A 17516-nucleotide genomic window follows, 5' to 3' on the forward strand; every position below is an offset into this window, starting at 1 on the left:
TATTCAGCATTTTATTTCGATATCGAATTGAAGTATTACCAGGAGGCTGAACAAGAATGGCAAAAGCTACAAATGCGATTCACGCAAAAGGGGCGTAAAAGCGCTTCGCCCTTATTACACCGAACTCCTCAATTCTCATACTTTGAAAGTTTACCATAATTTCACACTGTGAAAGGAAACTTGATTAATCATTTTTTTCGATAGAAAAATTAAAGAAAATGAATGATTAGAAAAGAATTGGTGGGATGATAATGTAGAAGAAAACATGAGAATTTAGATTTAAAAAAGACGGGCAAATGTTTCATATCACGAACTCAAATCACCAAAAACGCAACCAGAGACCAATCGTACCAGACGTGAAGACATTATAATCCAGAATCCGTGTCTTCTCCTATTACGTAAACAGTGAATAAGGCAAGATTGCTGATTTATCCATGTCCACTGTGAAGCTGTATAAAGGATTTAGCAGTGAGTTAGGTAAACTCCATAAGGACTGCCCATGATGAGTATGCTTATAGGAACCATTTCACTGACAACACAAAATACAAAGTTCCATATTATATGCATAATAAAAGATTATAACTAATTTAATTATTTTAAACCCTGAATAGCGCTTAAATTAAAAAACACGCATTAACTTATAAAGTATTTTCAATATGTATTTAGAGTATCTATTTCATATTAAAGTCAAATTTTAAAACTGTTTTGTATTAGAATATTCAACTATAGACATGTATTTTGGTAAAAGGTAAGAAATCGAAAATATACTGGAAACAATTCTCTTTTAATCTGTTATATTTGTTATGAGAGGTGTATTTAATCATGTTTATTTAACGTAAAGGAAACATATGCAATGCATCATCTTTTTCAGGGATAGAAATATGTCGACCAGAATGTGAGAGGTATCATTCAAGGGCGTCTATCATGGGGGCTCGCCCACTTTAGAGGAAATTGTACTTCGGAAGATCGAAAACCCAATACACTTTTTAGAACAGTTACCGCAAAATTTGAGACTACATTTCAAATATCGCTTATACTTGCCCCCCTTGGAAACCAGAACATGGGGTCCTTTGGTAACAAGTGATGTTCGGCGTAATATGTATGTCTTCATCAGCCGTATTATTTTTTGATTCCCTCCAGCGGTTAGAGATTAAATGAATAGTCCACAAGTGGTTTCTCGAAAAGTAACCTTCACACCTAAAACGGTTTAGCGTGTGTGCCTTGGATCCGATTCTATGTAGGGCACTACAAAATGTTAAATTTCAGAACCATTCACTTCCAGTAATCATCTTTCATTATTATATTTCATTTTGTTTTAAATAGTTTGTCTTAACTATTGTAAACGTACAAAAGAGCTGATCAAATATTAGCGACTTGAAAAGATTCTCTACTCATCGATCAGCTTCTTTGTAAAAATTATAAAAATTGCGTTGACATTGCATTTTCCAAGCATTCATTAGTTTCTACCCTAGTCAAAGAACCTATTACCGTCCATCACGGAAACTTAAATTTATTTTCAACTTTCGTTCGTATCTGATCTACAGCAGTTAAACGGAATATATTTCTTACTTTAGAAGTAAAGCTCTAAAATAAATCTTGAAACTTATTTTTAATACTTGTAAGAAAATTCAATAATTCGAAAATTGTTTTAATAATAATTTAACCAGCCCTCTGTTACCAATTATGGTTTGTCATTTTATATGATGAGAATATTTCAAAACATTACATTGTTTTTTTTTCTTTCTTTTTCCGTAGTTGAAAATCTTATTGTTTGATTGGGTAATTTGAGAATAGAGTTCCTCTTCAGCACTAAAGTTATATGAGACGCGAAGTTATAGTTTTTGGTAAAACACAAATTACTGTCATAATTCAAGGCACTTCCATGAGGAGTCAAATCAAATTCCTCGTTCACAGTTAAAACTCACATCAGTTTCTCGATATATAGTATGCTCGTTATACAGACCCAAACTGGCCAAGTTGGCTACTTGGCAATTGCCAACGGCTCGAGGGCGAGAGGCCCCACAGGGATCACGAGGTTCAGCACTTTGTAGGCCTTGGTCGAACTCTCGAGATTGTAAATACTTTCTTGAGCCTTTTTACCAAAAAGGTTGCGGAAGCCTAAGTTCGTTTTTTTCAAAAGAAGTCGTCTCGGGCTCCCTTGCTTATATTAGTAGCCAGTAAAACTTCGCCCCCTGTGGTCCGTAAGGGTTACTTGCGCTTATTCGCTTTCCTCTGTTATACCGTTAAGTTTATATATATTCAGGGAGTTATTGAACTAGACCGACAAACTGAAACAGGCGATTCCTCACATCAAATTAACAAAAACAGTTCATATGGACATACGGCCAAAACTGCAAAGTTTCAGAGCTAGGACTGTCCAAAACCGTGGGAAAATGATCCTCGGGGGTAATATCGAAAAACTATTAGCTATTAAGCTTCGGCGGGATGTTATTGTCTTAGAATTGTAATATGTTTTATCCAAAAATGCATGATTCTGAATCGTTCAGTGGCGGCGCAAGGAAGTCAGCCACAGATATTGGGGATCCCGAATATTCTGTTAGGACCAATGGGCCCAACTCGTGATAGAGAAACAACCTCCACCAAGTAACAGAGTCGTTGAAAGACCATCAATATTTTGATCAAAATTAAGGAATTTTGATGCGATATGCGCGGTTGCATAACTACACTTGGGACTGTATTTAGTGGATAAACGGAAATTAAGTAAAAACATTACATCTGCAGGTTTATGACCCACAGTCATGATCTGTGTGCATAAGGATACATAGTATCATAATACGTAATGACGTTGTAATAAGTGGTCCAATGAGGGTTTTCCGAGAAAATTGGAGTACCCCTGCAGAACAAATAAAGAAAATAAGAACAATAGATACAAGGTTCTTCAAAACAAACTCACTTGGTCGTAGATCTAAAGTAGAATCGCTTGCTATATAGATGTACCCTAACACTGAGTTACCATGTACCCCCATTCCCGTTGCCACGTAGCGAACAAGAGATTGTTTACATCATATAGGAACTGATGACACATAATACAATACTGGTTATGTAAGAAAAAGAGGGAATAATCGTGTTAAGAATGTAGAAGAGAAGAGATAGTATGTTATCATTTTAGATTTGTTTAAAGCAACACTCCTCAGTGTTGCCTCTTTTGTTAAAGACGAGTACAATTAAGGAAATATAAAAAGAATTGAATGAATGAAAATTTGCTAGACAATGGGAGAGCAGAGGAAAGCTATGGACACTTCCGGGAAGACGTCTGATCATTGCGATGGCCGACATGGAAAGTTTCTTGGACATGTGAGTCAGATATAGTATTAAAAGGAGATGTGACACATAGTACTGCAATTCATTAAGAATGGTAAGAGTGTCAGGAACGGATCAGGAGCACATGGACATGTCTAAGAACAATCTACACTGAAAGAAACTCCTCTTTCTTTACCTCCTCCTCCCATTTTAATGTATGAACATACAGAATATCTGACGGACAGAGAAATTCATTTGCAGCTTAATTGAAAACTATTTTTTTTTTAAATAACTCTTCTTGGGCTATCAGCCATATGAAGATATTACACACCCAACGTTACCTAACATTAACCTGAAAATGAATGCGATATCTGCACACGGAACACTCAATACATTATGTAATCAATCCTCATACGAAGCCACGATAAAAGCATTCGCCAACAAATTCCAGGAAATAGTTAATAAAACCCAGTGCTAGATTGATCAGAAGCAAGCTCTAGCACAAACTCTTTATATTGTAGAACCTATAATTTAGTTACGTAGCCGAAGGACTTTATTTATTTCAAATTTCATCTAATTCTTCCTACGCATTTGCCCACAGTATCATGAAAAGTTTATCTTTAGAATTTGAAAGTATGTATATCAGTTCTATGAATTTAACCAAGAAAGATCTCTAGCGTTTTAGCCAACATCTCCGAACCTCGATATGTCACCTAACACGTACCTGGAAGATCACAAATTGTCCCCAACAACATCGACGATCTTTTGGTCACGTTCTGGAAGACCATGGATTCCACCACGGTAGAACTTTTTGGGCCATGAAGCGAACAAGGTATCAATGCATTTTGCAACTTTAATAGGGATTTAAACTAACATCCTTTAACGTGATTAAATAAGTAATGGAACAGATGATAATTAGACTGTGCAATGTACGGGGAATATGGCGAATGAGATAGTATTTCCTATCCAAGGCACAGAATGATGTTCTATGTAATCGTAGAAGCGTGGTTCTTAGCGTTGTCCTGTAACAGCAGTACCAACTGCGATCCATAAGTACTGGCTCGAGAGTTTTGAGTTTTTTCTTGAACACGGTTCAACTGCTGACAGTACACAGCTTCATTGATGCTCTGACCAGCTGGTAGCAGTTTCCGATGCAAGATACCACGAGCAGTCCACTAAACACACAAGAGGATCCTCTTCTGGTGCAGTGCTGGTTTCAGCTGTTTTGATACTGGTTCGTGGGATTCTAACGAACGATGACGGCTACGCCGTGGAGCTTCGTACAGAATCCTCTTCAAATCACATGTCAACACCCTGTACAGAAATGCTTTCTTCCTCAGTCAAGACAGTAAAGAAACACAGGTGCCTGCTCGCTTTGCCTTGTGGGTTGGAGTCACATCATGTGGAATACATCGACCTAACTTTTACTGCTTTCATAGTGGATGGAGATGCTACCAAATTGTTTCTCCACTCACACCTAATTTTAGACCAGTTTCTCACATGTCTGGCTACTATTCACCTCAATAACTGCTTAAAGATCTTCATTTTATACATGTGTTGGTTTTCTGCCACGTGGTGCGTCTATCAGAGTTTCATTACCGTCCTTAAACTAGCTAAAGCATTGCAGCACTGTCCTGTTACTCACGACACCCCGCAATTGGACTGGCATATCTTTCGTCTCACTGCAGCAACGTTTTACCCCACTTTGAAATCGTACAGCATATACACCCTTACCTCTGTGGAGGTCCATATTCAATATGTCCTTACGAAAGTTCACGGTATAACTGAACTGCCCCAAGCAGGTAGTATGTTGGATATAACCACACCAACAACTAGCCTCTGCCTAAATTCGCATCCAACTCACGGTGTGAATGGCAGTTGAACACACACCTAAAAAAACGTCAGAATTCCTTGGTTACATTTATAGACATAGTATCAGAACTAGATAGCAAAGATAATGGTATCGGGCAAGAAGTGTGTAACGATGAGCAACTGCCACCAAATTCATTGGAAGTGTTACTACAAATTCGACGTGAAATTTCAACGGTCCGTAAACGAAATTCAAAAGTCAGAAGAAAAGTCTAACCACAGTTTACACATAGAACACTATAAGAGGAAAAGCTGAAGAAAAATGTTAAAATATAACAGAATAAGAAATAATTATGGTGATAGTCCTTCAGGTGCAAAGACAAAAATATCGAAGCAAGCGGAAGTGATAAAGTTATTGGTTGAAGAGAAACCGAAACATGAGAAACAGTAGATCTGCGAATGTGTCTTGATTGCGGAAAGTTGTACACAGAAAAATGTGTGTGACTTATGAAATAGGACAAAGGAAAAGTTATATGAGCTTTATTAATTTAACTAATTTGAAACTTGAACACTTTCTGTTTCTATTTTAGGATTACAGATATATTTGTATAGTTACGCTTTCAAATTTCGTATCGGTTGCTTTTCTTTTGATTTGTTGTTGACTCATTCACTCAAAATTGTAAATAGCAAGCGTTTGGATAAACCTTTTTAACATTACAATGTAAGCAAGGTTTGTTTCTGAGTTTTCCTTCATTTCCAGATAAAATAATTTAGTTTATGCTGTATGAATGTTTTCATTTAAGTTCTACTTAATATTTTGTATAAATGAAAATGTCAGAAAGGATGCATAGTTTATATAATAAGTTTCCTGTACCTACAAATTAAGTTATAGAACGGGTGCTTCAGAGTTTTACAATTAGGAACTGACATCGGGAGAGGCGTCGATATGAACAAACCTCCCTCCTCCATTTTTTTTAATTTGAAGAATTCTTTAGATTTGGATGTGACGTAGGAAAACATTTACAGCAAACGTTCAATAACTGGGGTCACATTCTACATTCTCTGTCTCCTTTCCCAAATTAGATACTGTTGATTTCTCCTTATTCAGGAATATTCATTCCATTTCATGATAGCAGGTTGAGAAACAACCGAATGTCTAACCAGTTGACTTGCACCGAGTTCAAAACATTTAGCCAGTAGATGAAGGCATAACTCCTACTTTACGTCGGAAATTCGTTTTGAAATGATTATTATCTCTGGTTCGTTTTCGTTTCCGGAATCCAAATTAATCTTCCTGAAACAAATCTTTATCAAACATTTCTATTATTCAGTATGGGCGTGTTAGGTTTTCCAGTAGAGAAATAATATTAATGGTTCTATGATCGCTACATTATTTGTCTGCTTCTTCTATATCAGCCAACAACTTCTAGAAAATGCTTTCGCGTCCTACACTTAGGCAGTTCATTTTATTAAGCGACATCAGCACTTTCGTTGTATTGCCTCCTAATCAGTGATCAAATAAGCTTTATATTATCCCCAATAGCCTTCTCATATGCATATCTTTGATGCCATGTACTACTTTAATTTTCAATATTCTGGGTCCTTTTTCTTCTTCTTCTTCCACTTCTTCCTCTGCATCGATTGCGATATCTCTTGGACAGTTCTTCTGGTCATATGGATCCTTTATGCATTTCTCCCAGAACTTAAGGATATGTTGATGGTCAGTGACTATTTCCGTATACTTGTGTTAGCTTTAAATCCCAATTCTTATGTTTTCTGATATATCAAATAATGTTTTCCCCGTTGCTGGAGATCCGTTATTTTTCCACTCGTCTCTTCCGTGTGGTCTTTGCCGTTCTGCGTTCCATCATTTTCATCAGATTCATTTAAGTTACTTGTAGTTTTCTCGGTGCTTTTAACATCTTGCCGATGTTGTTGTTGAGTGTATCTAAGAGAATCTCCGTAACGTTTTCCATGTTTTATGTACGCTGCCTACTATATTGTACACTGCATATGTTTTTCTTCTTTCCCTTGTTTCATACTACTGTTCGTACTTTTAGTTTGTTATGAAATCCATTTTTCATTTCCCCCCTCATTTTCCGTGATAAAAGATGTTTCGAATTTTATTATTAAAAGATTGTGGTCCAAATTAATATCCGCGTTTGCTAGTGTCTTAGCATCTTTAACACCATATCTTAAACGTTGCTTAACATGAATGTAATGGATTTGTTAACTTTTCTTGTCTCCTGAATTGTTCACGGGTACAACTTGGTTTTCCTTGTGTTAAACCAGTGATTCATCAGCCTATAATGTTGCTTTAAACGTCAATAAGCATCTGGTCTCGTCCGTTTCATCTGCCTCACTCAAATGATCACACCACCTTACGCACAGCGCTTTCTCTCGCCACAATGTTGAATTATCCCGTTACTATCATATGGATTTTACCTCCTCTCTCCAGGTGCAATATATCATCAATTTCGTCATATATTTCTTGTATATTTCTTTATTCTCATGATAATCGACCGACGATATCCACTGATTCGCTTAGCTTTTCAAACGTCATGCGGTAACTACAATATTCCACTTTGATAACATTGTGGTATTTTCTTTAGGATTGGTTCCTTAAAGCGTCCCGGGTAGAATACTTTGTAATTATCCGACAATATTCAATATTTTTCTGATCATCTCACTTCACTCAAAACGACTATGTTACTTTACATTTTTCCAATTGTATTTTCAAATTTCCAAGTTTATTGGTATTTCGTGAAGTTCGTAATTCCCAGGTTTCTATGCTAAATTGAAAGTTATTATTTTCTCTTTGGATGATCTTTCACGGAGTACTCTCCACCTGAAGGTCCATCCAAAATAGGAACTACTTCACCGCAGGAAGGACCACCATTTGGTTTATTCTGCTTCCACATTTCCATGCCTAGTGATTCACACGCCTCTTAGAACAGTTTCTCATACTGAGTACAAGATGGTAGTTTGATCTCTACCCACTTATATGCCCTCCGACAAGGCCGTTGGAATCTAGTAGACGATAATGTATGAAAGTATTTTTCGAAATTTGGAGAAATCAAAATATATATCAAGTGCACTGTGTGTAATGAAATTTGAAAGTCCATTCCTGAAACAGGTGGCGTGTATAACCCAGGTATCTTGAAAGTGAAATATTTTACTGGCGAATGACATGTACTCATACACGTATTATGTTCTGTGCACCCACAAACTGCACCAGACTTAAGCTCTCCTTATGATTTGGAGTTCACATTAACAGTAAGTTCTGTCTTTTATGGTTTTACCTCTACATGACGACGCGAACATTGAAACGTAAACTTTGTTAATCTCTTCTGAGGAGAAAAATCTCAACATAAAAAAGAACGACATCTTTTCTTGTATTTTACGGGATTAATAAGGTAAAACATTTAAACAAAATAAAGTTGCAACATTGATTCTAAGAGGTTCATAAATAATCTTGATCAATCATGAAGAAGAACCACTCATCTGTCGATGTTACATACCTCGATTTACCAAAGCAACGATTAAAATCTGCAGGAGTCGGTTCAGTCTGAAAGTACCGATATTATGCCAAATATTTTAAACTTAATAATAATACATACATACCACGAATTTTCCAGATTCGATAGTGTACAAGAATAGATGTATACTTCTGTATTTATTTTCTGCCTTTCAAAGTGTAATGGTAGATATATTCATTTTGGACTTAGACCCGGAATTCATGTACAATCGACAACGTGGAAGTTCTATTACTCTCTTTCTTTCGTACTGTAAATGTGAATATTAGCCACTGGTGACTTGGAGTCGAGCATTACGGACAATGAGCAATATGGAACCAATATTGGTCGTCTTTTTATTTTATTTATTTATTTATTTTGGTAATGTAATTGTGAATATTACCCATTGCAGACTTACAATCGGATTTTACGTATATTTGGAAACACTGAGTGCTGTTCCCCTTTTTTCTTGGTAGTATTTTGTTTTACATTCCCCATTGCAAACCTAAACTTCGAAATTACGTATAATTGGCAGCGTAGGACCGCTATTTTCTTTTTTATTTCTTAATATAATTGTGAATATTACCATTTCAGACGTAAGAGTCTGAAATTATGGCAATCTGGAATATCGGACAGCCTTTCTGCCTGTTCCTTTCGCAAAATTATAGAGAATTTTAGTTATTGTATTCTTAGAGTGATAAATTACGTACAATCAACAACAAGGAACTAACATTCTCCTTTTCAGTCCGTTAAACCGATCGATAGAAGCATATGTGTATTTCCTAAAAAATCACCAACTCGTTTAGGACATTTTCAAAATTCACAAATTTCTTCTCATTTCGTAATGACAATAAATTTTTAATTGTATATCTTCAAGCAGTATCCAAGGATTAGAAGATACATATTCCAACATTATAAAGGTTTCTCGCGAATTACTGATATTGCTCTAATGTTTTGCATTAAAGATATGTTATTAAAATAATGTCTTAAACTTATTTTCACAATATGTAATAAAGTTTACACTCTTGGACGAAAGCATAGTCATAGCACGATCAGCCATCTGTTCTCTATTAGTATAAAACACATATTTCGAAGTGTATTTTTGAGTGACAAACCTTCTGTATATTTAAGGTCTTTTTTGAGTTTTCTTTATACCTTTAACCAATAGCCCACCCACGGAAGATTATAAGGATCCTAAAGCTTTTACACGATGGTAATTGAACAGAAAATTAGAAATGAAACACTAAGAGGAAGAGGAGACATCAGCGTTGAATCTTGCGTCAGTCGGTTAACTTAATCTGACCAATGTTACGTAAGCTACATTCAGCGAACATTTGTTAATTTAGTGAAAGGAGTTATGTTGAAGTATATACTTTGTTGTCAAATATCGTCGAAGAATACATCAGTTAGGAATCAAATAGAAACACAATGACTCAACCAAGCTTCAGAAAAAATGAGCGGTCCTCTCGGTGCGACTGATTAAACTTTAAATAAGTAAGATAAATTAATTTAAAGTTACTAACTGATAAGTAGGATCACCTACCAGATTAGATATCTTACAAGTAGATTTATTTATGAAAATTCCTACACTGAGAAAATTTTTGGGGTTAAATAAGCCAAAATTCGGTTGCCAGTAACCAAGTTGCTTTGTCAATATAGAGCATGCCCAGAGCTCGGTTACTGCAACCGAGTGCTACTCGGTTAATTAACTGTCGTGCATTTAACCGAGTAGTTGGCTAATTCAACCGAGGGGGTAATCAACCAAGTAGTACAGGGTAAAAATAACCGAGCAAAATTCGTTAATGTAGCAAATGTACTTGGTAAAAATAACCCCCTGTACTCGGCTGCCTTAACCGGGTATTATTATTCTTGCCAAGGTACTTGGTAAAAATAACCGTCTATGCTCGGCTGATTTAACTAAGTATGTTGGTTACTGTTGCCAAGGTAGTTGGTAAAAATAACCTTCTAACTCGGCTGATTTAACTGAGCATGTTGGTTACTGTTACCAAGGTAGTTGGTAAAAATAACCTTCTAACTCGGCTGATTTAACTGAGCATGTTGGTTACTGTTACCGAGGTAGTTGGTAAAAATAACTATCTAACTCGGCTGATTTAACTGAGCATGTTGGTTACTGTTACCAAGGTAGTTGGTAAAAATAACCTTCTAACTCGGCTGATTTAACTGAGCATGTTGGTTACTGTTGCTAAGGTAGTTGGTAAAAATATCCTCTCCACTAAGATAATTCTCAAAATATTTTTCAGATCAATAGCTCTTGTCCGCGCCAGTCTAATCTCCAAAAGACACGTTTCTTAGCATAAATCTGTTGACAGAAGATAGGTACATAAATTATTGTGAAGTCAAGTTTTGATTGTTTCCTTAAGGAGATTTATGTCGAGAAACGCGTCTTTTTGCGAATAGAATGGTGCGGATAAAAGTTATAGTTCTGAAAAATATTTTACGAATTATCGTAGCAGAGATAATAATTTTACCAACTACCTTATAAACAGTTATCAACTAGCAGAGATGTTTTAAATACCAACTACCTTAGCAACACTAACTAAAGAAGGGAAAAAAAGCTCTGGATGGGCCACTGTGTTGTCAGAAGTTCCTGTCAATAGCAATACGCATTTACGTAAGACGACATAAGAAATGAAATATGAAAACAAATATGAAATAAAATATCGAATCAAAATATATATATATATAAAAAATATGAAAACATTTAATTTGAACTGAAATAAACAAGATTACGGTTCTATTTTCAGTTCAAAAAATGACAAAAACGCAAAAGAGTAGAAAAATTTCTTCCTGATATTTACGGAACATAACCGTAGCTAACTCTAGGAATTTCTGACACTCAGATATTGCAAGAGGGAAATACGTATTACTTATCGAAAGAAAATCAATTATTTATGCTACATAATACACTTTATTTCATGAATTCTAGTAAGTAGAGAAGAAAGAAAACAAAGGAAAGCACATTTATGACATAGATAAGATTCAACAAAACAAATCTCTCTTCGTAAGAGAAATACAGATAATTCAAAGCTTACTTTGTTATTTTTAGGTAGTCAATACTCTCTTTCAAAACAAGTACCTGATTATTTACATTGGTACCCTTATAACTTTTAACAGAAAAAGAAAATATTTGAACATACACATATATCTTATATAGGCCGAATTTGTAAGTGCAAGTAAATAATTTTGCAGACCACCTATGCTCACTTATAGCTTATTCTCTTTTTGTGCCGCATTGATTCGAGATTGGTTGTAGTTTGACGTCCTACGTTTGTACTTTGATGGCTAAAAGAGGCGTGAACTTATTGATTAAAATGAATCCGAACCACTTTTTCGTTCAACTGTACTCCACCGGTAATCGAATTAGGGACCACGCACACAGAGGGTAAGGATTCTAGCCACTGGACCAAGTAGGGTCTGTATTGGTTCTAGACTCAAGAATAAAAACACGCTCAATGGCATAGGAGAGCACTGAACTAGTTAGTTTCCTTTAGCATAGTTTTTTTTTAATGCGAGTACAAATTGGGTGGCATTGGCTAAGTGGTAGAGCGTGAGGTCCGTGGTTCGATCCATACTCGCGCCAAGTGAGCTTTCTGGTGGACAAACACCAAGTTTGTGAGTTCTTTCAGGGTTATCCCTTTCCTCTCATTTTCTTTATTTTACCATTTCATTCATTGCTCATTATCACCGTCTCCCTTAGCATCAATGCAGAAACGTGGGACGTTAAACTAGACATGTCATCATTTCAAGCGATTACAAAGAGTTGGAACAGTTATTTACTTACACCTAAAATTCCGGAGTACGATCATAGTTAACATGTTTACCAAATATGAAAACTTAATAATAAAAAAAATCAATATAACATTCATAACATTTATATAGACTTGAAGGTCTTCCTAAAGAATATAAAGGTAAAACAAAACAACTGTCTAATAATGAACATTAATTCTCAAACGCACTATTGAACACGTTCAATGAAAAGTCACTCGAGAAAAATCTCCTGACGTGTCTCTGCCGTGACTACCCACACATAAAACTGATAAATGTTAACTTTTAAAATATGGACAGTTTCGTCTTTATGAACTTCACATTTTAACATAATGTTATTTTTAAGTACAACGTTTCCCCTTCATTTTCAAAATTACATTTCAAAAGAGCTGGGGAATTTGTTTTGAAAGCCTTACTGAGAACACCATTTTCCTGAAATGTCGCATATGATAATTTTGAATAGATCTTGATTTTATTTTATTTGGACGTACCAGCAACAAGACTACATGCGACACGGACCTACAGCTTAACCTGGAATCCGAGCAACATGAGCTCCCATCGGGAGTCGTACTCGGGTCTCCCACTCAAAAGGCGTATATGCCACCCGCTTAGCCATGGAGGGAACTCAATTACATTAATAATGTACATGAAACTGTATGAAACTATTTGATATATTTAACTTCAAAATTAAATTTCTCATATATTTCATATTTTTATATATAGTAGGACGTCGATAATCCGGACGTCAAAAATCAGAACGTGGTCCCTAGAAGCTAGTGACAGTACACTAATTGAGTTTTCTTTGTCTGAAGTCAATGACTTTACAAAAGCTCATTCATATGTAATTATTTGGCATACATATTTTTATTTTCCCTTAGGCCTATAAAAGATAATTTTAAGAGTGTTACAAGAACAGTGTAATTTAGTGTACGAGCAAGTTCTTCAGAAACATTAAATGTAAATAGTCTTACGTACGGTATTGTAATTACTGTATGTACTGTATAACACTGTATTGATAAAAGTGCATACCGTACAGTATATTTAAGCCTAAATGGCTTTCTTCTGGTCATTTTCGAAAATCCGAACTACCTGTGGCCCCAAATAGTTCGAATTTTCGACGCCATACTGTAATTTAGTATTTTTCATAACAGACACTGAAGGCCGCACTTTGAGATCTTCCTCTTTGCTAAGTAAATAGTATACGAGCCTTTGGCGCGGGACACCCGGGTTCGATTTCCATCGGGATGCTACGATAAGCTGTAGGTCCACGTCTCATAGAGCCTTGTTGCTGAAGGGGAGTGAAAACTCAAAGGAACTGAATTTATTAGCTTCTTATTTCTCTCAGCCCAGGGGTGGAGGTCGCATGTTTTCCATCCCTGGGCTAGGAGAAATAAGAAGACAATTATAAGTGACAACGAAGTATCACATATTGCTTACCGTTCATATTGAAAAGTTATTATAACAATTAATGACTGTTACATTCAAGTTACACTTTTATACATATTATTACAAAAGCTATGAAACTAAATATACTTGGATGGTAATTATTTAAGAATTGTTGTTTCGTAAAAGATAAAAGTCAGAATATAGAACATGTATATTAAGCTACTCCAATGTCACTAAGGAGAGTGTTGATGGCTGTTGATTCCTTGTCGTAAGTTGACGATAAATGGTAACATGATCTTTGAAGAAATGCCCACACATCATGAGATTCTACCGAATAACTAGCATTTAAGGACCATATAATCTTAAAACATCAGTCCACGGCACTCATTATATTTGGTAACGTATATACCACATCATCGAATATTACGTGAAAGCCACTTACTTCATTCAGTTCTCTTCCTACAACCATGACGTATGGCTGTACTGTTAAATGCAGATCTTTGAACTTCGCTTGCCTTGCACTTATGCTGTCTTTTAATTCTGTACACGTTTGTATTCTTGAGATGAAGCCCTCTTGTACTTCGGCCTTAGTTGACTCCAAATCTTCTGCGAAGTTTTCACATGAACGCTATTTACGTTCATAAGATAGGGTATGAGTAGAAAAGCTGCTAATGTTGATACTTCTTCCGAATCTGGAATAAAGTTGAAAAGTACTAGTAAATAAATTTATAAATGAATTTCTTACAAATAAGATTTAGTTCCATTGCAGAAATATAATATTCTTTGATGACGACAATGACAAAACCTTCACACACAGTATTTGTCCCCTACAAGTTTCACTTAGCATGAGTGGGATCAAACTAGTGACTCCACGCACCAATGTGAGCGCTGTAACATTCAGCTACTGAAACTGTACGAATTCTCTGCATAACTCGGCTTTATTATTGCCGTGTCACGAATGAAATTTTCTCAGTTGCTACTAATTATAATTGTATTGTATTGTATTGTATTTATTTTCATCCAGGCCCCGCCAAGTGAACTTTGTGGTGGACAAAAACCGTGTGCGTGGGTTTTCTCGGGGTTCTCCCGTTTCCTCCCACTTTCTTCATTCCACCATTTCATTCATTACTCATCATCACCGTCTCCTTTAGCCTAACCGGCATAACCGTGGGACGTAAAACTCAAAGATTTCATTTTTTTTTATTTTCATCCTTTTTCATACAAATTGTTCACAGCGTGAACGTATGAGTTGGACACGTCATAAGAACACTGAATGTGTACATATGTATAGGTTTAAATCTACATGCAATATTAAAATAATGTGAATTTATGTTAAAAAAAAAAGATACAATTTTTCATTATCCTAATTTACATACATCGATATAAAACAGCATAACAGTTAATAAAACCTTACATTATAGATATACAAAATATATATACTTTAAACATTATTTACTACAGGCGAGATATTCTTCTACAGAATAGAAACAGTGCTCGAGTAGGTAGGACTTGACTGCTTTATTGAAACCAGATATTTTGTTTTTTAAAGTGGAACGAAGCTTGTTATAAATATTCACTGCCATAGGAAATGTACTATTCTTATGTACTTTTAAACGTGAGGACTCTACATGAAGGTCAGACGCTTGTCTTGTATTATGCATATGAATAGTTCAACCGGAACCTGCTTGTATCTATCTGTATATCTTCTCTTACAAATTTTAGAAGTTCATATATATATAAACATGGAAGAGGTAAGATTTCCAGAAATTTAAATAGAGGTTTACAAGAAGGTCGAAGTTTACTTCCGGTCATAAACCTTAAAGCTCTCTTTTGTAAAACGAATATGGAATTTAGCAGTGCAGTAGATCCCCAGAATGTAATACCATATTTCAATTTAGAATGAAAAAGTCCAAAATAAGTTGTGAGCAGAACATGTTGACTGAATGAAAAAAAAAAACTAATGCAATTTCCATAATATTTCAAGCGCTTTTAACCGGAAAGACATTTTTAAAACAAAAAATCTTAGGACTTTGTTTAAGAAACTACAACTATATAAGTATTTATCCAGTTAAGAGTTAAAACCCCAATGACTAAAAGGTCTGCCCTGCAGAGGCAAAGTAGGGCTGGGAAGTATCGTTCTGAACCATCTTTGCTGGTATTGTCCCATAATTTGTTTGGTACATCTATAGACAAACCTTGTCTCTGAAGATCTTACCAAGGGATTGAACAGTGACCCTGCCGACAGAAATAAAGATAGCATAATAGCTATTGAAGAAATATGTTTCTCATGCAGGAACTAGATGCCTTGATCTAGTTTAATTTCCTGCTGTTGTGACTGTAGGTTGAGTGAAAAGAACAGATGAATGATAATAATAGACTTGCTGGAAGGAGAGTAAGAGGAAATTGAAGTACCATGAAGAAACCTATACACACCATTAATACACAATTGGTTACTCAGCAAAACCAGATATACACAAAACACTTGTCATATTTTTCAAGAAGAGACAGAAGTGACGAATTACATAATGTAAACAAGTAAGTATTATTCCACAATTTAAAGGTACAGTATACTTCAAATATACAAATGCAATAGTAAAACCCTGAATCAATTTGCGAAAACTGTTTGAGCTATCTATTACCGTTTTTGGGTTGTAGTCCTTACTGTTGAAACAGGAGGTAGTAGATTTCTACCACTTCCGGTTCAAAGAAATGGGATCTAATCTTGCGATGCTAAATCAATTCCCAAAACCCGCTTGTCGATACCACTGACTATTTCTTATTTATGACCATTAATGTTGAAACCGGAAGTAGTAGTGAATTTCTACAGTTTTCGGATTTAGTATAAACGCAAGAGTAGAGATGGTTTATTTTCTTGAAATCGTTAATCGATTTCCGGAAACCGTTTGTCGCTAGGCATTACCATTTTTGAGTTATGACCATTAGTATTGAAACCAAAAATGGTCCATTTCCACCATTTTCGGTATAAGTGAATGGTTGTTGAAGGAGATGCAACCAATTCTTTGGATGCTGAATCGATTTCCGAAAGCCGTTTGTCAATAATTCTCACAGTTTTTGCTGTGACTGACAGACAAAAAAAAACTCTCTTTATATAAAAAAAAACTTACTTCAACCCTAAAAACCTGGTTTAAACCATAGAACTTGCTTTCTAGTTAGTACAGATATTTTTCTAATCTTTTTTCATATTTTCCTAAATGATATGTAAAAAAGAAAGTCCATCTTTAGCGTAGAAACTTTTCTTTCCTTAAGCAATTCGTTTCAGGATTTCCATGAACTTACTTCAATAGAATTAATGAAACAATTTACTCTGGATGCACACTTACGTTAATTGTCAAAGCATAGTAATACCCTTTTTTGGGATCACTGTTTAAAGATTCTGCTTTGTTACATACTTTTACACAGGGAAAAGTTACGTACCGTTCTTGTACTGTAGGAAATGAAACAGTCGACCATCAGAGTTTCGTGGTTTCTTCTTTTTCGTGGCAACGTCAAAAAGTTTTGATTTTAATACTGGGAAAGTTTCAAATAAGCCGATTGTGTTGTCTGAGTACATGTACTCATAGTCCTTAAGGTGCTGGAAAGAAAAAAGTAATTATTTTCATTATTGTAGTAGCTAATTCCAATATAAATTAATATTAGTTACAAAGACATTAAGATATATTATCATTACGGTGTTTCGCTGCCAGTACTTGAGCTAGTTAAAGAAACGTGCCTGAAGAAATTACGCCTACTTCGTTAAAA

Source organism: Thermobia domestica, chromosome 2, assembly GCF_964235325.1.
Source record: "Thermobia domestica chromosome 2, izTheDome1.hap1.1, whole genome shotgun sequence".
In the NCBI taxonomy this organism is placed as follows: domain Eukaryota; kingdom Metazoa; phylum Arthropoda; class Insecta; order Zygentoma; family Lepismatidae; genus Thermobia; species Thermobia domestica.